The sequence below is a fragment of the Mirounga leonina genome, unplaced genomic scaffold, assembly GCF_011800145.1.
Source record: "Mirounga leonina isolate KUSES-001 unplaced genomic scaffold, KU_Mleo_1.0 Mir_53, whole genome shotgun sequence".
NCBI lineage: Eukaryota > Metazoa > Chordata > Mammalia > Carnivora > Phocidae > Mirounga > Mirounga leonina.
The window spans coordinates 73,788,340-73,810,002 of record NW_023270807.1 but is presented as its reverse complement, the minus strand read 5'-3'; the positions used below and the strand labels follow the sequence as shown (position 1 = coordinate 73,810,002).

The 21,663-nt window shown below is 36.3% G+C and overlaps 2 long non-coding RNA genes and 1 other non-coding gene across 3 annotated transcripts in view; 1 reads left to right on the top strand and 2 right to left on the bottom strand.

The window, feature by feature from the left end:
* Nucleotides 1-3,055, bottom strand: part of LOC118000640 — an 87,472-nt gene extending 84,417 nt beyond the window's left edge. Inside the window, exon 1 of the long non-coding RNA XR_004676516.1 lies at nucleotides 3,017-3,055. This is a non-coding gene — a long non-coding RNA (uncharacterized LOC118000640). The remainder of the gene's footprint in view (nucleotides 1-3,016) is intronic.
* A 30-nt stretch (nucleotides 3,056-3,085) lies between these two features.
* Nucleotides 3,086-13,740, bottom strand: LOC118000641. The gene is made up of 3 exons (XR_004676517.1): nucleotides 13,704-13,740; nucleotides 5,935-6,010; nucleotides 3,086-3,111 (listed from the first exon to the last, which is right to left on the bottom strand). It is a non-coding gene; the product is annotated as an uncharacterized LOC118000641 (long non-coding RNA).
* Nucleotides 9,543-9,669, top strand: LOC118001709. Its single transcript, XR_004676814.1, has one exon. It is a non-coding gene; the product is annotated as a small nucleolar RNA SNORA72 (small nucleolar RNA).
* Nucleotides 13,741-21,663: the final 7,923 nt, after the last annotated feature.

The following is a 21,663-nucleotide window of genomic DNA, read 5'->3' as shown; positions in this document are numbered from 1 at the left end:
TATTCTGAATTAAGACATGCATAGACTAGAGATAGGCTCTATTTTATGCTGGAATCTTCTGGATACAAGGAATAGAGTCAACTCAACGCACTTCAGCACTGGAGGCTCTACCTCTGTCCTCATGGTGAGGGTGGAATCAGGAACTGGAGAACAGTTAGGATCTGAGATAGCCATTCCATTAAGTGTGTCTCTCTCTGCTTTCCTCTCTCTTTTCTTGTCTTTCCCCCTAAACGACAGATGTATCTGCCTCTATTTCTGTATATGTGTGTCTGTCTCTCTATGTCTGTCATTGCCTGCTTTTGGTCTCTGTCTCCCATGCCACCAAGTCTTTTTTCTGCTTCTATCTTCATGTCTCTATTATCTTCCCTCTGTGTTGTCCAGATTTATCTACCCATTTACATGTCAGTCAGATTGCTACTCCCTGTTCTGGCTTAACATCCTTTATAAATTTAAATGCTGACTAGGGAGAGTCCCAACTCCAAATTTCTAGGAGAAAAAACCTGACTGACCACACAGACTATTGACGTCAAGCTGTGGCTGGTTTGAAGTGGCTGTCACATGGGTGGCTGTCCACTCAGCAGTGGCTGTTAGAACACGCTCTCTGAAAAGGACATGGGTATTATAGGAAACATGTCTGCTTAAATGTCTACTAAGGGTCCAAAACATCAGTTTCTCCTAGCAGCTATTCATTAGGGTACTTGAAGTATCCAGTTGATTTTGACTTTAAAAATAGTGTCCAGGGGCGCCTGGGTGGCTCAGTCGTTAAGCGTCTGCCTTGGGCTCCGGTCATGATCCCAGGGTCCTGGGATTGAGCCCCACATCGGGCTCCCTGCTCAGAGGGAAGCCTGCTTCTCCCCCTCCCACTCTCCCTGCTTGTGTTCCCTCTCTCTCTGTGTCTTTCTCTGTCAAATAAACAAAATCTAAAAAATAAAAATAAAAAAATAATAATAAAAATAAAAAAATAAAAATAGTGTCCAAAAACCAATCTGGGAAATTATACCATAGGCACAAAAATAAAAGGCATTTAAAAATATAAAAGAGCCCCCGACATCTCTTAGAAAGAGCTGAATGGTCCAAACCACAGAAACTATTGTATGTTCTACCAACAGACCATTTTTAAAGACACTCACTTGAAGCACTTAAAAGGAGAGCTGAACTTCAGGACTTGGGATAGAGACCGTAACTACCAAAGAATGTGTTTTGTCCTTGTACTTTTTGTGGGAAAAGAGCACGGATAAGACCACTTACTCCTTAAAAATTTAACATAATATTACAAAATTCTTCTATGAACACTGCCTCTTGTAGTACTTTTATTTATACACATCAGTAGAATCACTAAGATTGCTTTAAGTATAAAAATTTTAAAGTGTGAAATTATATCCTCATTAAAAATTAATGTTTACTAGACATAGGCAAGATGGGTATAAAGCTTATAAACAGAGCTGATAATATTAGAGAGAAGGGAAGATGAGATTAAAATTAATACATAGGGAAAGCATAAAATAAAGCTGAGCTTTACCAAGGGCACAGAAAATTTGGGGATTATGGCTGTTCAACTGAGGTAAATCCTTCTAGAAAAGCTAGAGGGAGTCTCTCAAAAAATGAGGACACTTTGGGAGAAAACATCAATAAATACATGGTAAGAGTATGAGCGAGAAAAAGAAGAAAAGTTGGAATGGGCTTTCATTCAGCAGCAAGAAAGAAGTGCTAAGGATTTGCACAAAGCAGTAACTGGAGTTTTGAAGGAGTTTTAAGAGAGGGGAGATTAAGGCAGCAAGTTGTGCAAATTCATTTGGGAAGAATGTATGGCATAAGCTGAATGATGGAGTGCCAGGGACTCTAACTTTGCCCCGTTACAATCAGCATGGAAGTGTTCAGCACCGAAACACACCAAGCAGCCCAGGACCGACAGATGTGCTGTGTCCATTCCCTGGTGCCCATCAGAGTAGGCCACACACAGTGCCCTTATCCTGCAGTCGAAATCCACCTCTCATGAAACCCTGATTTCTGATTCTGTCAAGATGCCAGATCTCAGCGACGCAGGACATGAGACACTTGCTGTCACGTCCCCCGCCTAGATAAGACTCTGCTGAAGTGGCTCCTTGTGGGTCAGAAAGCAGGGAGAGAATGAACTAAAAAGAAACAATGAGAGAGAGGAGGAAACTACCAGGCACTGCCGGGAGGAGATGATGAGCGAACGCAGAATTTGAGGCTGATGTGGGGGGGAAGATGAGAACCGTGATGGGCAAAAAGCAATGGGGAGGGTAAGAAGACACAGGAGAAACACTTGAGAAAATAAAAGGAAAGGGGGGATGTCAGAGAACAAAAATTAATAAAAAACAGACAAAAAAAAAAAAGGAGTTAATAACAAAACCACCAGAAAAGCAAAGCAAGTGAGCTAAGGAAGGGAACAAGAGGAGACTCTGTATGGACTGAATCCTTTTGACCATCTCTGGCCAGGGTTACTGTTGCAAATCCACAATTTATCTGGCTAATCAGCAAAACACAAGTAAAAGAGAATGAGAGAAATAGAAACCTCTGCATAGAAGCCTAAGACTACCCCCTTTGATAATCAATAAAAAGGCATCAATATATCTATTTTAAAATTATTCAATCATATAATTTGCTTGCATTTGGAAACTACCTAACTTTTGAAATACATGGCTTTCAGTGAATAGTCTACCCTTCCACATGTGACCAGTAACTAGCCTACTAGGCTTACTGCTCCATACCAGTGTAACATGAATACTTCATTAATTTTTTAAGGGCAACAAATCACAAGGACTTTAAAGGAATTAATAATCTGACAGTGATATTAACTCAAGATTCTTCCTCACCCTCCTCATCATTAAATATAAACACAGTGACCAACAGCAGAGTGCTATGGAGGAGCTATGGGAAAGTAACTTTTAGCCTGTGATCTTGTTCTCTCTGACAAAAGAAAATTTGACTAAAGGAGAATAATAAAATCTCTCAAGAACCCTGTGCATTATTGGTTATGTCATTTATCTCTTACCTGGAGTTCAGTGCTGTCTCAGACGGATTATGTTCACAGGTTATGCTTTCAAGGCCATGTCTCCCAGGTAGTATTTGATGAGTCCTTCTTGGTACCTGTTAAGATTTATCTGTAAGAGATGGCATACTGAGAACATTTTATATCCCTTCTATGTTACTAATGGCATGGCATCGATACTGAATAATCATTCAAAAGCTTAGAGCCATGTTTGCTTAGAGACCCCAGCTGAAAGATGATCTACAAAACTGTTTACAGTTTTTACAAGGTCCTTCTTACTCCCTTTTCATTTTATTCATTTTGCTTAATGATTTAAAATAGGAGGTAGAAACTTTTTAAAGAGTCCCATGGGGTGTTAAGATTAATGGGTTTCAGATGTTCGTTGATGTATATGTTTCATCTTTCAGAAAATCCGGTTTGAGTAAGAACTTGATTGATTGGGGGAGAAACAGTCCACTATCTCCTCAGAGACTATGACACTCAGGGAGGCAAATAGGCAGAGGGACTGAAAGGAATTTGAGCAACCAAAAAACTGACTGAGCCACCCAGGGACCCCTAGGGATTAGTATTCTTTAAGAGACCCCACAGAGATCTCTAACTCATCCCTATTCCACCATGTGAGGACACAGTGAGAAGATGCCATCTATAAAACAGAGGGTGGGCCCTCACAGACACTGAATCTGCCAACCCCTTGACGTTGGACTTCTCAGTCTTCAGAAAAGTGAGAAATACATTTCTGTTGCTAATAAGCTATCCAATCTGTAGTATCTTTTTTACAGGAGCCCAAATGGACTAAGATCGTCAAAAATATCAGGGTAAAGATTTTATTTTTAGTTAGGTTGGTATAAAGTATTCCACACTGGATTATACACGGATGGCAGAAAAACTGGAACATAAAGATAAGCAAATACAATCAGATAAGAACTAACCATAATGTCACTATCCAGACAAAATCAACACTAAGTTTTTGGCCAATTTTTTATTTGTGTATATATTTTTAAATAAATATGTCTTGGGGTGCCTGGGTGGCTCAGTTGGTTAAGCGACTGCCTTCTGCTCAGGTCATGATCCTGGAGTCCCTGGATCGAGCCCCGCATCGGGCTCCCTGCTCGGTGAGGAGCCTGCTTCTCCCTCTAACCCTCCCCCCTCTCATGTACTCTCTCTCTCTCTCTCTCATTCTCGCTCTCTCAAATAAATAAATAAATCTTTAAATAAATAAATAAATAAATAAATAAATAAATAAATATGTCTATATTATTTGAGAACCTGCTCTTTTCTCTCAATAGGATATCACAAATATATTCCCTATGAATAAATATAATTCCTATACTTTCATTGTTAATAAATATGTATGTTATATATTCTATTCTACTTGTAACCTATATAAAAATTAGACATTAGGGGTGCCTGGGTGGCTAAGTCGGTTAAGCGTCTGCCTTCAGCTCAGGTCATGATCCCAGGGTCCTGGGATCGAGCCCCACATTGGGTTCCCTGCTCAGTGGGGAAGTCTGCCTCTTCCTTTCCATCTGCCTGTCCCCCTGCTTATGATCTCTCCTGCTCTCTCTCTCTCTCTCAAATAAATAAAATCTTATTTAAAAAATCAGATTTTAAGTTGTTTGACAGTATTATTTTTTCAAAGAGTACAACACTGTTAATCTAGAATTTTTAAAGAAAAACTACTCTAAATAAAGAAAGCACCAGTTAACTAACACTGAAAATATTAAGCAGAAATTTAGAGATCTCAGTATGTCCTGACCTTAGTACAAAAGGCAGATGTTCAAATACGTGTAAGAAAGAGACCTTGATCTAAAGGAACATTTGTGGTATTTCCCTAAAATATTATACCCCGTCCATTTTTAAATGGAAGCCTCCTATCATCATTTAACCACTTCTTGATGAACTATAACCAATGACTACTTGCCACCTATCAATATAATGAGAATGCTTTTCAATTCTGGGGTTGCTGTTCTTATTGTCTCTGTTCTCTAACTGCCTTACTACCTTTTAGCTGTTTTTTCTAATTCTAATTTATCATGGGCTGAGACACTGGAGACCTAAGCTCATTAACATGTGTATGTTAAGTAAGCCCCAATAAATCTATGAGGGAAGTATTGGAGTCAATAAATATCAGCCATTGGCTTTATATATCATTTTCACTGATACTAGTTTATATAATATTTATGAAAACATGGAGATACGTATTGGGTATTTTATGCTATTACAGAAAAGGAATCTGAGACTTAGAGAAATGAAATAACTTGCCCAATGCTTTCTAGCTGTAAAATTGCAGCATAAAAGCTCAAACCCAATTCTTCTCATTCTAAATCAACTCTTAGAACTTGTTAAATGCAATTTCAGGTTTTTTTCTTGCCCCTTGCTAAGGGATTGTAATCCAGAGCAAAGTTTCCTAAAACATGCTTCATCAAACACAAAGATACCAGGTATAGGTATTATGCAATAAAAGAGGAAAACAGTGGATCAAACAACTTGCTAGTGTGCCTCATAAACCTCCAAAAGCAGTCTTTTCATAAATACTTGGACCTCACAGTGACCCTCTGTAACAACAGACCTCTTCAGGCTCCAAGGAGCAAACTATAGAAATAATGTCCCAGTGGGGCAGGAGTGGGGGAGGGCGTTCACCTGACCAGGTAAGTAAGGCCTGATAGTCTTAGTCTTTGCACTCACTCTTCACTTACAATCTGTTAATATAACAGAGATTAAAATGTAAATTCTGGAAAAGCTTGATGTTTGTGTGAACTGTTGATAACACAGAAAAATTACTTCAAATGAAAGGGACAGACAAATCTTTCAGGAATCGCCACAGAATACACCTAGAACCTGCTATGAATAACAAGTTTAAATTCACAGAGAACACATATCTAAAACGGAAACTATTACGCTGGATTTGGAATTCAACGCACCAGGACAGCAGACCGTGCTACTGTTGTCCATAACCTCCCCCTGTGATATGACACACTGTCCTTAGATCTTCATGATCTGTAACAAAAAGAGAATTCCCAATGTAATTTAACCTTCAGAGATTGCATAGACTAAACATATTTGAGCAATCCCTCAAAAACTCAACATATCACTTCTAAAGTAGCTAAGTCTATTTGTAGTTTATTAAAATATTTTTAGGAAGTAGCACCATTTTAGAATAATAACAGGGAAAGTCATCATGTAGTCCATGAAATAAAAGATTTTCTGAAGGGAAACACTTCCCCAACTTGCCTTCCCAATAAGGTTTTGCATCATGGAAATATTCTTTGCAAAAAGTTTCCATCAACGTCTGTGAGTGGAAATTTTGCTAAGCATTTTATGTTTATTATCATATTTAATATTTAAAACAGCCCAACGAAGTAGGTACATCATAAATAATCTCCAACTTTACAAATAATAAAATTGAAGTTGAGAGAGATTAAGTTTTCTGAGTAGGCATAGCTAGGATTGGAAGCCAGCCTACCTAATTACAAAGTACTTTCCTTCACCCACCTCTCTCTGTAATGCTCATATTCAGTTAACTATTTCACATATTAAATATATATAACACCCCAACATTCCTATTTAAATCATACAGTAGCCACAGAAGGTTTACAAGGAAGAATGTATCTTCAGTAAGATTCCCCTATTTTACCTTAGCAAGCTTCTTATGACATCAAAACATCCCTTCCTTCACTTTGACCTATAACTAACCTCCACTCTTCAATTGGAAATCAAAAGACCATGGCATCTCATGATTTCTTCTCTTTTGACATTTCTGCTGTCTCATCAAGGCCTTTACAAATGGAACTTAAATACGATTAACTACAGTACAAGTTAAACCCCAAATAAAAACCAACGGGGCATGTATGAATGACAAAGCAAGCCAGCTCTAAAGCCCAAGATAGCTTTTTTTTTTAACTTTTTTATTATGTTATGTTAATCACCATTTGATGTAGCGTTCCATGATTCATTGTTTGTGTATAACACCCAGGGCTCCATTCAGTACGTGCCCTCTTTAATACCTATCACCAGGCTAACCCATCCCCCCACCCCTCTCCCCTCTAGAACACTTTACCAGAAAACTAGTAGATGACCAATCTGCAATTCTGGATTTCATATAAATTAATTTTAATTCAAAATTCAATAATTGGGGGGAGAGAAATATGGCTAATTTGGCCTTCAGGACAGAAGTTGGAAGTGATATAATTGAAGGAGTCTAGAAGGACATCCTATCAATCAATCCACCATTATTTATTGAATATTCTCCACCACTACCATTATGCCACATGCTTAGAATCCCAACCCTTGAGCTAACAATAGGAGTTAAATCATGACCAGAAAACAAACATGTGTAAAGGTGAACATATATTACTTGGACAGAGGATGGCAGTGACTCTTTGGTGACTATCATTACAGTAGCATAATATAACATGGGACCCCAGGGGGATAGAATGAAAGGTAAATTATGATTAATTCTGGAGAAGTCACATCAATGGAGTGACGCCCTGTAGGACCAAAGATGCACCAGAGCTGAGAGTCTTAGTTCCAGAAGATAACATCATTGTATGGTACTGGGTACTAGGAAAGGGAAATAAAGGATAATGTTAAGAAAGAGTATTGGGAACCCTGGCCAAGCTAACCTACAGCTAATGAGAGGTTTTTTGGGTGGTTTTTTTGTCCTCCATTTGTGTATGTAAGTTGGTAACTTTTTACAATGAAAATACATTCTGGCATTTGAAGCTGACACCTCACAGGTAGAAAAGAGTCCCTCCCTGTACAATATAGGAAAAGGTCACAGAGGTCTATTACATAAAACTGGCATCGTTATACATAATTAGAGCTCTTGTTCAAAGAGAATTACAAAGTGACAAGCATAGATTTCTCTGGTATCCCTCTCATCTGTAGAGTGCTTCATCTTCCAATAAAGCATGCCCTCCATCCTGTGGTATGCTAAGTGTTTAACAACCAGTTCTCCAAGGGAGAAACAATTTAATATAAAAGGTACTGCTTTAAGAACATTAGCACCCAACTTACAAATAATGATAACATATGTAATAACCATCATTGTAAATTCCATACCAAGGACTTCGGTGTGACTTTGTTTCTTACAAAATCTATTGTCACAAGCTTCTCCTTCCATTCTATCCCCAACAATAGTGCCACAAAGTTAGACTATGTATAAATGCTCAATTATGATCCTACTCCAAAAAGAAGTCTCTCATGTCACTGACAAATAAGTGGAGTTCTGATGTAAATGTTAGTTGATATTTTCTTTTGCATTACAGAGTGAGTCTAAAGTAAAACAACAAGGACGTTTGTCAGACTTCATTCAATTTTCACTGACATGAGCAATTTCTTTGCTGAATCAGATAGTGGTGTCATATACTAGACCAATATTTTCTCCATTTTATGAGCCATTCACAATCTAACAGCTACAGACACAAGAAAATTTTCAGTTTAATCTGCGTTATTAATATTTTCTCCATTTTTTAAGTCCAGATAATGAACAAAGCAATAATTGTAGCATTTGTGATTTTCATGGTATAAATACTTCCATTATGGTTGGCTCCAAACTACCAACACAGAACTGTGAAAAGCAGATAACAGACATAGTATTTCTACCATACAGTCACCACAGATGTAAATAACATCAAAAGCATAGATAATAGTAAACGAGTAAAATAACTAGGAAGTGACAAGCCCAATATTTATTACCTTTGTTTTTAACAAAATGTTCAATTACAAGTTTATGTAATTTAATTTTTGATAATGGCTATTTAACAAAGAGCAAAATTGCTGTAAATTTAACAATGGACACTTTCAAGCCTCTATGAACTGGCCTCAGGATGTCACTGCCTCTATATAGGGAACTACTACTACCTCTTTGGTTTTTAAAAATTCTCATTATTATTTCCTGAACTGGAAAAAATCTGAGAGATAAGAAATGGAGGTAGGAAAGGTGGGTCAATTAACCATTTAAGAGCAAATTGTGAGACAAGGCAAAGAGCTCTGGGGTGTGGAGTCAGGAACCCTGGGCCTGAGATCCAGTCCTGATATCTTAGATGTACCTTTTCAGTCTGGAGCTTCAGAATTCTTATCTGTGAAGTGCAGTCCATAGCCACTTACTTCACATGTTTTTTTGTGAAAAATACATAGGAAAAAAAATCTGTGGAAATGTTTTATAATTAAAATTTATGATGCAAAATAAATCATTTTATAATATGCAATTTTTTCAAATAAGTTTAATCTTTTAGAACTTCTTTTTTTTTTTTTTAAGATTTTATTTATCTATTTGACAGAGAAAGACAGCGAGAGAGGGAACACAAGCAGGGGGAATGGGAGAGGGAGAAGCAGGCTTCCCGCAGAGCAGGGAGCCCAATGTGGGGCTCGATCCCAGGACCCTGGGACCATGACCTGAGCCCAAGGCAGATGCTTAACGACTGAGCCACCCAGGCGCCCCTAGAACTTCTTTTTTTATAGAAATACCTACAAATAATACATCATATTATGTTTTAAACTTATGAATTTTTAATTAATTGATAAAATACTGCAAATATTCTTGCTGTTCTGATTTTGTAACCGTCAGTTCAACGTTTGCTATATTAAGACCATGCATGTGTTCCCAGACCTAATTCTTTCCTTAGGTCTGGTTTTATAAACTGCTGGTGATAAAATCAAGTCTGATTTATATGATGCCTCCCATGTGGGAAGGGTCTATGGCTCTTGGTATCTTCAATCAACCTCGAGAAATGACAGCACAGCTAGTGTAATAACTTTTGAAGATAACCACTGTTAATTTGATGATTACCAGTTTCCATTTACTGAATTGTGAAAATATTGTGTTTTATTTTCTAATATCATTAGAAGCATGCCAGAATAGAGTGATGAAGAGTAAATTGTGCAAAATTTTTCTTTAATAAAACTGGCCAGCACATGTTTTAAAAACATTGCATTATTTTCAGTTATTCTCTTTATAGCTTTGGTTTCAGTACACTCTCCTGAAGATGGGATTGGAGAGGATGAGGCAGCTGGATGTGGTAGCAAGTCTTCTGGGTTAAGAGCCATACATCCCAGTTTCCATGTTCCTGTTTTTGTAGAGGGAGTGCACTGAGTTCCTTTCCTGTACTAGGTTTTTAAGAGACTTAATTTTCATCATTCTAGTCTCAGGACACTGTTGACATTTGGTATTTTAAAATGTTTGAGAGGAAGCAAGTTTCAATACCCAAAATTTAACCAGAAGTGTATCTACCAAATCTGTAGCAAAGAGGATTAAATGAAATGAAATACGTCCCCACCCCCATCCAAAGTTTTGTCAAAGGCTGAAAAAAGTTCTACAGAACTTTAATGAAGAAGGATCTTTCCTAAAGGTGTGCCGTGGTTGGTGTAGAAGAAGTGTACTTGGACAAGTTCAGAATAATCCCAGGTCTTCAACAAGTTGCCCAGAGTGTGTTTTAATCCTAAAAGATACACAGTGAAGTATGTTCAGTGTTTAGAATTTTGGGAAACTGCATATTACCTCTCCCAAGTATGTTCCATAAAACCCTTTACCCACATCCGTTAATATCCTTTGGAACATTCAGCAGAATGAATTTGGGGAAAATAGTGATCCAGATACATCTTGATTTACAGAGTTGAATAGTGCTAGTAGCATGTACCCTACACAGTCTGTGCTGGGCTCTAAGGGAGGCTGCAAAAATGTCAGAAATGACCATGTATTTTCCACTTTAGAATTAATCAATTCACATAGGCAGTTTTTAGTGGTCGATGACTGAGACATAGGAGACGAGGATGCCTTCAATATACTATCCAGAAATTTAAGTATTTAATGAACCTGGAGTCAGAAAACTCTACCTCTTAATAGCTATATAACAACTATGGGTGGGTCAAATTCCCACTTTCACAAGTGAGGGAATTGTTTTTTTCAAGCTAACATTACCTAATTTTAGTCTGTGTCTGATGTTATTCTAAGGTTGTGGCTGTAATTTGGAGAGCATAGCTGTTATGAACTGGAGTTTTCTTACTGGTTGTTCGGTTACTCAATATTTAGAATTTCTTTTTTGATAGAGGAAATTGGTCATATTTTAGATGTTTATTGTTACTTCATTACAATTGACAATTTATGATTGCAGACATGTTTCTGGTTTAGAAAAAATTTTGTATATATACAAAATAGGTAGGTTTGGTTATGAACATTTCCATTAAAGCAGATACCAAACATATTCAAGAGCTTGAATACAGGAATAACATTCAAGAAATCAGGATTTCACATCTAACCCAGGTTAAAAAAAAATATGACACAATTTTCAATTTCTCTGAGCCTCGTTTTGCTTATCTTACAACTGCAATGATTGAGCAAAATGATCTGATGTTCTTTTTAAATCTAAATTGGCCTTATTATTAGAGTCCCATTAAGTATTGACTCACTGAAGTGTTTATTTATAAAATGTTACTATCATTTGTGGATTTTAGATTCCTAAACTCACAATAGGACTTTACATAGGAACATACTGTGAAATAGGTCTTTTTCTTAGAAAGAAACAGTCCACAGCCCCTTTGTTATTATAGCTACACAGTGATGATTACTTTGCTTTTTAGTGACCGAGGTGTATAGAGAAGGGATATGAAAGTAGGCAGAAAATTATACGAAAAGCCACCTTCTCCAAATTAAAAAAAAAAAAAAAAAGAAATATCTCTCAAGATATAAGGCAAATGAAACACAAAATCTGATTTATTTCACTATATCTTAGTATTTTACCCTTAAAAACATACCAACTCCATGAAGATCTATAGAGTGTTTGAAAACACTTCCTTTTTTTTTTTTTTCTTTTAATACCTAACTTCAAGTCCTCTTGCTTCTAAGAGTTGATTCCTCACCCCTAACTGGTCCTCCAACCTGCCCCTTCCTTCTTCTAGGTCTGTCCCCTGGACATAGAGCTCCAAAATCCACACTTCATCGCCCATCTCAAGACATGTGCTTCCAATTCAAGCAAAAGGAAAACTAAAACAAACCAACAAAAATACAACTTTCCATACAAATAAGAATCACTTTCATGCAAGTGAATGTGGTAACTGCCTGGATCCTACAGGGTTAGGTACAGAAGTGAAAAACGCCACCTGAGTAATTCCTTAGATGATATAAGTCCTTCCTAGAACTTATTTATTACTTAGTAAAGAAGAGTAGGATGTTCTTTCTGAAATATTTTTCTTGGGAACTCAAAATGTAAGCCTCCACAACTGACAGGGTAGCATTTTTAGATTAAGCCATGGGAAATCTAGCATGATTTACAAATACAACAGTCCAAGAATAACAGCCTTTCTGCCATCCGTGATTGGCAGTGCTATTATAGATTCTATTATAATCTTATCTTGATGTCCAACAAAGCTATTCATTCAGCAACTAAGCTCACGTCAAAGACAAGGCAGAGTCTACTTATTTGCAGAATAATGTTTTTGAAAAACACAGTCTCATTGCTCAGACAGAACCTAGAGCGTACATGACATGGTGCAAGGTGCTTATGATAGAAGGTGGCAGGAAATGAAGTCGAAACAGAAATACCAGCTGAGAAGGTGTTTAATCTCTGAGGTGTGAGGCATTACATTCTAGCACTCTCTCTGACTGATATCAGGCATGAAGGGAAAAACTAGCTAAAACATAAGGGGGAAAGTACATGTAAGTCCCTTTGATGTCTGTGTCGGCAAAGCACTTCAGCTTTCACATCCAGCTTTAATAAAACAGCTGAATTTCCTGGTTTGTAAATAAAGGAAGCTAAGAGATTGCTGAGTAGAGTCTGTCATACAGACTCTATGCAACTGCACTTCAGTGTATGCCTGAAACCACTCATCTCAATATTCATGCACACATATACATATACATACCTCTTAGAGCTATCTTATAAGTAACTCTACTCCTGCTTTTCATAAGGCCTGTAGTTTTCAAATAATTTTTGCCATGTAAAACTAATGTATTCCTACAAATGCATCTATTCAAAATCTTGAGGAACGCTGGATAGCCCCTGTATTCCCACAAGGCAGAAACTGAAGGCCATGAGCACAGTGGTGATAAAGCCGATGCAGATGTCTCTGCATGTGGGATGATCGATAAAACACCTAACTGACTCCTCAGCAGGAGTGGGGGCCGAGACAACAGCAACAAACCAAAGGAGATTTTCTCAATGATTCAGAGCCTCCAAATCCATAAGAGCAGCAAAGACCTCTCAGAGACTAAAAGTGAGGCGGATAAATCTTAACACCAAGAGAATCTAAACCTCACTGGTCTTCTTAGTGGATTGTGTTGATGATCCACACAGCCCAGGTTTATAGAGAGCAATGCTTTCTCCATCTCCACCCTCACCAAAGATGCACATGTGCGCTTCCATGCTCCTCCGGACCTACTACCTGATACCATCTCCTACCAAGGGCTAATGGGGAGGGGCGGGGTACTTAGAAAGCATTCAAAGAAATTCATGCTTTTTAAGCAGGTCTATTCCATTCACCCAAGACAGCTGCATAGAACTCCAGAAACTAAGAATTGGGACTGATATCTGAGATGGTCTAAATACAATTCCACCCAAAAAGAGTCCCCTCCATTGCCATTCAGACTGTGGTAGTGTCTCTGCTTCAATGTCTGTGCCCTGCGTGCATTCTCAATAGACATGGAGATATGATGATGGTTCAAGTTTGGGCCACTGTAAATTTTAATGAAATTTACCTTGAGTTGTGATCTGGTCTCCTGTGGTTTTTACCTAGGGATTCTGCCTGGTCCTTGAAAGAGAGAGATAAGAGGTATTTTGTAAGAGATCATTAGTCAATTACTTTAGTTTTTAGTTCTAGAAAGTTTTTAGCATTGGCATTGAGTATATCAACACACAATTTTTAGGACATAAACTTTTTTAGAAAAATATCAGTCTCCTCATGTGGTGCCTCCCAGTTTATCTTTTCTTAAATATTACTGATGGAAACTCTGCAACTGTGTTTCTAAGTCCTTTCTATAAATTATAGGGCAATTTATTAAAATTCAAATGATTTTGTTTAAATGAGATTAGTGTCTTTTATTGTTTCATAATGTTTTTCAGACTTTATTCTACTTTTCCAGTTAGAAAACTAATTTTATTGATCTTTAATACGGAAGAAAAATAGCTGAGTAGAGAAGTACCTATCATTTAAAGTAATACAGCATCTAGGGACACTGTGGGCTGGTCTCGTCCTTGCCCAGCTCATTCCCTGCCCTCAGTAGCATTGTCACACTTCTCTTCTGTTCTAGCCTCTTACCTGTTTTCATATTCTTTCAGACCTCTGCCACTGTTTGACACACACATTCCATATATGGGGAACTTTAGAACCTGAATTCATCACAGCATTTTCTGTGAAGTGTCATTGATTTCTTTGTTGGCCTCCCCTTTATTTTCTTCCTAAGAATCATTAGCAGTATGACCATCAGATTTTCACATTTTTCATTTCAAGAGTACCTGGTTTTACAACGAGAATATCTCTTTTCTTCTCCCAACTTTTGGAGCCCAGCCTCTGTCAAATCTAGAGATATGCTTGACTGGGACTAATATTTCTTTACTTCTTTTTATGCATCCCAAGACATTTTCACCCAAGATTCCAATCACTTACACAACTCAACTCCAAAATTGCTTTATTCCATCCAAGCAATAAAGTCTTGGCAGGACTCTATGCTGTGACTATCTCTGTCGGATTTAGAATTCAGATGTGAGAGGGTTTCATGAATACACATATTAACACATGTAACTGGATTAAGAAATAAAGTCACTTTTTCTGACAGATAGTAAATCTGATTCGGCTGATTGGCTTGACATGAGGACTGCTTTGCCAAATAAGTAAAATAAACATTTTCCATAAATTAGCTAATTCTACAGTGCTGAGATTTTAACAATAGTGTATTGAAAGTTCATGAAAAGAAAGCATTTTATCAAGACTACTTATCATTAAATGTGTATCAAAACTAATAATAACAGCTACTGAACACATTTCAGTAAAAAAAGCCTTTTTGGTATACTTCCTATAAATTAAGGAATAAAATGACTCTCATGACAGGGTGATAAATCTTTTTGCAAGTCAGGACCAAAACTGAAGAGGACCTAATTGAATTGTCAGCTGATAGATTAATAAAAATATTTTTGATGATAGATCACTGTATGAATTTTTGGCACATAACTTGGAATGAGTTCAAAGAATTGAGTGATATTGCTCTCCCAAAGCTTCTTCCATTTCTATCTTCTTATTTATGATAGTAAGTTTTTTCCAAGCTTACAAAAACATAGAATACAAAAATATAAAACTAATTGATGTTGAACCTTGCCTTAGTCAAATAATAACTAATATTCATCCAGGAGAAAATAGGCTATTCTTCTTAAGATATTCTTTTCAGTAATATTTTCTTTTTTATATTTAATAAGTATTTACCAAAATCTGTAATATGTTGTTTTGATCAATTAGGTAATAATTTTCATGAAATTCAATCTAGAAGAAATTTTTTAACACTTAGGGCCTTATGGCCAGAAAAATTAAAGTAATTAAAAATTTATACAGGGCGCCTGGGTGGCTCAGTTGGTTAAGCGACTGCCTTCAGCTCAGGTCATGATCCTGGAGTCCCGGGATCGAGTCCCACATCGGGCTCCCTGCTCAGCAGGGAGACTGCTTCTCCCTCTGACCCTCCTCCCTCTCGTGCTCTCTGTCTCTCATTCTCTCTCTCGCAAATAAATAAAAATCTTAAAAAAAAAAATGTATACAACTATTTTTGTTGCAGAGAAATATGCTAGGTGACCAATAAAAGACTTTAAGAAGATTAAGAGTGTATCGTATTAGAGTAAAATTCACTGGAAAAATATAATGGAAATATGAGTTCAAAGAAGAAAACAAAACCTCAACTGAGTGATATTGCTATCCCAAAACATTTGCCAACTATTAAATAAGAACTTGTTTCTATATTTTTAAATGCATGTTTCTTGAATCACGGAATTTAATTGGAAGGGAAATCAAAGGTTGACTACGTAACTGAAACTGGTCTTCATACTTACTCGCTCGCATTATCAGAAATAATTCTGAATAATTTTGTATTCCCTCAAATATTAAATTGACTCCTATGTTTTTCCATCTTAAGTTGAAATGATTACCAAAGATGTAATTTCTGGCACAATACAGATAATAACATTTAAAGATTTTTAAAAAGTTACATTCACTCTTCAAAATATAGCCAGGCAGAATGCAAACACTATGGCAATTTGAGACTACATCACCTATGTCCTCCACACCGTGGCTAAGCTTCTGCAGTATCTCTTCTCTTCTGTTAGTCTCTTCTCTGTGCTTCCACCATGCTTCTGATGTCACCTCTATCCTCTCAAATGCTGGTGGTAATTATAAATTTGCATTTATTTTGTACATTACAGATTATTTACTTACAACATATCTAGCACATAGTAGATGCTCAGTAAATGTTAGCTATTATGGTTATAATATTATCTTCCTTAGTAAATATTTCAAGTACACTTTATTATCAATTTCATACACATTGTTTTACATACATATCAAATCTTAAGTATTTTTCCATCTTTCCAAGAGTCCTGGGCAATTTGTTATTTTTACATTTTTATGTGGACATTTTTCTTCTCCCTCTCAGATTGCTACTTGAAATATGTATTCAGAACGGGGATATTATCTCAATGACCATGGATATTACACACTCCAAAACCTTCATTTTATGGTTGAAATATTATCACAGAGTGACTTTTCACCTGATTGAATTAGACAAGTAGTTATTGACCAAGCTAGCCCTGGAAACTGGATAGAATTTAACACCCACTTGTTTAGCTGTCTCCTCTGGAAAATGAAAACATTATCACTGCTACTCCACTCTCTGGTTGTCTTTCCTATGCTTCGTTCAACCTGCCATCATATACCATTGCTTTTCAATTACCAAATTTTCATGTTTTTATAACTAAAATTAAGTTTCAATTCTAAAGATTGAAAACCATTAATATTTTCATTATGCAAATATTATTCACTACAGAAGTAAGTATAGTGATTGAACAAATACAAAAAGACAACTAATTTTATTCCAAAAGCTATGCTTCTTGAAGGAGGATATCGAAGGCTTGTGTTCAAATGAGTTATTTATTTTAAACTCTCACTCAGTTTGTTCCATTTATTTGGGTAGATTTCTTGTTATCTTGTTTGTTTGTTTTCTCTTGAAAGTTTAATATTTTCCTTCAATTCCCACATTTACTTTCTTGTTCACAAAAGAAATGTCTGCCTCCTTGGCCAAATAACTAAGTCATCCAGCTTCTAAATCAATAAAATATGTTGAATGGAATAACGTTTTTTTGGAAACAATCTTCTCAGAGACCTGTTTCTATCTCTTCTAAATTTGATGCACGTTTTTCATTCTGACATTTCTTTTAATAGTATTCCAAATTTAATCTCATGCTTTTTTGATTTCTGTGCTGTCCCCTTGCTTAGTTTCCATTTATGTTTTGGTGGAGTACATTCTTAATTTTTTTTTCTAAGTTGGCGGTAAGTAAAATCCTTCCAAGTTTGAATATGTTCTCCTTTTGCTCTCACACTTGATTGATAGACTAGGTCGACTAAAATTTCTACGTTCAAAATAATTTTGCTCATATTTTCAAAAATTATATCTTGGCTTCTAATATATATTGTTGCCCAATTCTTGGGAGAAGTCTAACAATAGACTTCAACAATCAGATTTTCATCCTTTTGCTTGCAAACTGTTTCATTTGCCCTGGAAACTTTGAAGCCCTTCTCCTTGCTTTAATTCTGAACCTTCATTAAGATAGATCTAGAATGGATATAGCTTCCTTCATTCTATTTGGTCTTCAATCAACTCTTAAATTTTCTTCATCTCAGTGAAATCCTCCTACAGTCTTTTTGGATTTCCTCCCATCCCTTGCCTCTGTCCCCTTCCTTATATAAATCCTATTAGAGAAATACTGGATCTCCTAGATTGCCCTCCATACCTCTCCCCTTTCTCTCTTTGCCTTTATTCTTCTACATTATCAACTATTTCCAAACTTTATCTCCCAGCACTCCTATTCTATTTTTTACTTTACTGATCATACCTTTAATGCACAATTACTTCCTGCCATCTGCTTGATTCTTTTACATAGCAGCCATTTCTAATTCTATGAATTAGCTCTTCTCTGAAATACTCCAAATGTACAAATTAGAACTTTTTAAAATTCTTTCTTCACTCAAAAAAAATTAGTTTTCCCCCTCTATTTATCCTTCTCCTTTTCTTTTATGCTTTCTATTTTACTCAAATATATGTGCATCCTTGATTTCCCACTTACATTTATGAATCAAATATTAAGTTTATAATATAGGCATCAAACACTGGCTGCCCTAGCATATTCATAGTTCTGCTATTCCAAGAGGCTTCTCCATGAACCTAAAGACTGGCTGCTTATGTATTCTTAGACATGAAAGCCCTGAATAATTATGCTATGGACATTAATCATGGTAGCCCTAAAATTCAAAGGGTAATAATGCTGACACTTGCTTTGATGCCCTTGCACAATGGCTGCAAGTGGGAGTATAAACCAGCCAGCCTCTGGAGGTGTAGCTAAAAATGGAGATAGCTACAGATGGGATGGAGTCAATAGGGTAATTTAAGTTACCTTTCTCATCTAGCAAGAAGATTTACTTGCCAAAATTCTACCATTTTTCTTCTCTTTGCTGAAAATCTTCTTAATTCCGGAATGAAGATAGTGGGTAGTAAAAAGACAAATTTAGATCGGAAATCTCAGTATCTGTGCTAGGCATTTCTGCCACTAACTAGCTATAAGCCTATAAGAGAGCCATACCCTCCTTGAATCGTAACATGGTGATAATTGAGGTCCTGTCCATCCTAAAATTCTATAATATTAGGAAAATAAGTGTTCATTAATGGTCTTTCTGTTTCTTGGTATGTACAACCCAATCAAACACTAGGCCCATAGGAATCATGTATCAATGTATATGACACATTTATATACTTATTTTATTACACAGGCATTGTATTTAGTGCTAACACCTACCTTCCTCCTCTCCAGGATGCTGTGATTGGTCTCTACATAAATTTCTTATCCCACACAACCTACCGATGAGTTTTAAAGCACACAGAATCAGAGGAATACTTGAATTATAGTACTTTAATATAATTAATCAACAATATGAAATTAAAACAGTTTCTTTTTAATGAAACCTCCATTTCCATATACAGTTTTATTTTTTCTTCCTAACTAAATATTACATCATCCAGCTCAGTAAACTCACCTTTAACACCTTACTGGTTCAGTGTCTATGATCTTAGAGATCTCTGCCCATGTCTGTTATTTTGGCTACTGCCTAATGCTGTTGTCACATATATCATCTTTGTTACCTTAGATCCAGCCACTTCTCTTTTTCATAAAATTGCAAAGTGCCTTTCACATTCTTTTCGATCAAGAAAAGAGACTTAATCTTTATAATTGGCAAATATGTGCTTTACATATATAATTGGGGAAAAATTATCATTCTTCCAATTTTCCATACAGTTCTAAATCTTATAATACCTATAATATCTATAATAATCTATATCTAGTTCTGTATCTTATAATAACTAAGATTATTGAGTATACATTTCTTGGTTATTTAATAAGAACACTTTTATGCCATATGGTTTGCCTATCTTATAAAAAAAATTTGAGTCTTTGAACTAATCTGGGACATGAAAAGAGAAATGTAATCCATGCTTTACAGATTGGGAAGATGAGGCAAGAAGGTGCCAAAGGATGAGCTACAGTTGTATTCCAGCATGCCAGAAAGCCAATCCCATTCATATTTGCTGCATCCTCTCACTACTAAAGTTTGCATTATATTTTTCATATTTTTTCTAATGTCAGCTCAACTTCAGTACCTATTTTCTATAAATCTTTTTATTCCTAATTTCTTTCATTCATGAAGCAAATATTAATCAGGTCCAACACGAGTTAGATTCTGTGCTAGATACTAGGCCTACTATAGTATATCCCTGCTCTCGTGGAGCATGGGCCAGTAAAGACAAGACATTAATCGAATAATTTCAAAAACAAATGGATGTTATAATTGTGGCAAATGCTGCACTGTGGAAGCAACCAGTGTGATCAGATCCTGTACTTGGGAGATCTGACCTAGTCAGAGGGGTCAGAGAAGGCTATCCTGAAAAAGTGGTATTTGAGCTTTGGTTGAACAATAAAGCAAAGTTTACCAGAGAAGAGGAGAAAGATAAAATAACACATGCAAAGACCTTTAACAACAGGAAACATGACAAGTGGGGAGTGAGGAGCCCAGTGTGACTAGAATCTACAGAATCAGGGAGAACATAATTTTAGATGAGACATGAGAAGAAATGGAGGCCAGGATCTGCAGGGTTTTAAAGCTAAGGTTAGTGAGTTTTGTCTTTATCCAAAAAGCAAGGGGATTGTATAATTTAATTTATAGGAAATTTACAGAATAATCAGATCCATTGAGACAGAAGGCACATTAGTGGTTGTCGGGGCTGAGAGAAGAGTGAGAATGGAGTGTGACTGCTAATGGATTTAAAGTTTATTTTTAAGAAGATAAAAATAGTCTAAAATTAGATAGTGCTGATAATTGCACAATGCTATGAACTTACTAAAAACTGTTGAATTGCAACTTTAAAAAGGTGAATTTTATGGTAAATTATTTCTTGATAAAGTTATTACTAAAAATAAACAACAGAAAAGTATGAAGGATTATACAAAGAGCATTCTCTTGATGGGATTAGAGTTTTGAAAGGATCATTCTGGCTTCAGTGTGAAAAAAACAGATTCAAGAGTGGAGGAAGGAGGCTATTCTAATAATCTAAGTGAGAGAAATTTAGAAAAGAAAACCAGTAGGACTTAATGACAGATTGAGCACTGGAGACAAATAAAAAGGAGCTGTCCTTTTCTAGCTTGAACAAGGGAATGGATGTTGGTAACATTCACTGACATTGTGGTATTGGAGGATGACCAGTTTTGGGGGGCGGAGGGTGGGCAGAGGGAAAAAATGAATTCAGTCTTTAATTAGGTTGAGTCTGAGGTTCCCTGGAAAGATATTAAATAAAGATTAGGATATATAGGTGGTCTGAAACTCAAAGTAGAGTTCTCAGTAAAGAGAAAATTTTAGTCTTCTGTATACAAATTAAAATAATAGGTCTGGATACAGAGAACAGCCTGGGGAGAGAATATAAGGTGAGAAGAGGCCAGGACCAACCCTCAAGGAACTGGCCCCAAGTTGTTGGCCAGGTAGACAGTAAAAGTCTGCAGTAGCAAAATAAAAATTAACAGAAGCCAGAGAAATGGGAAAACCAGGAGAGTGTTCTGTCAAAGAGGACAAGGAAAGCATTTCAAAAACCTCTATGGCAGATCTCATCTTATAGTATTACATTGTTCCTTACCTCATTCTTCCACTAGATTATGAGTTTTTTTTGAAGGCAGGCATATTTTTTTCTTGCACTTTACTTAGTACTTGTCCCATATAAAACAATCAATACGTGTGGTTTGCAATTCAGTGTTTAAATTCATTAGTTGGTGAAAAAAATTGTTACATCGGTAACCCGATTTTTTTAAAACATGCCTTTGGGACAAAGAAAAAGAGGTCATAATTCTATGTTAGAAAAACCTTAATGC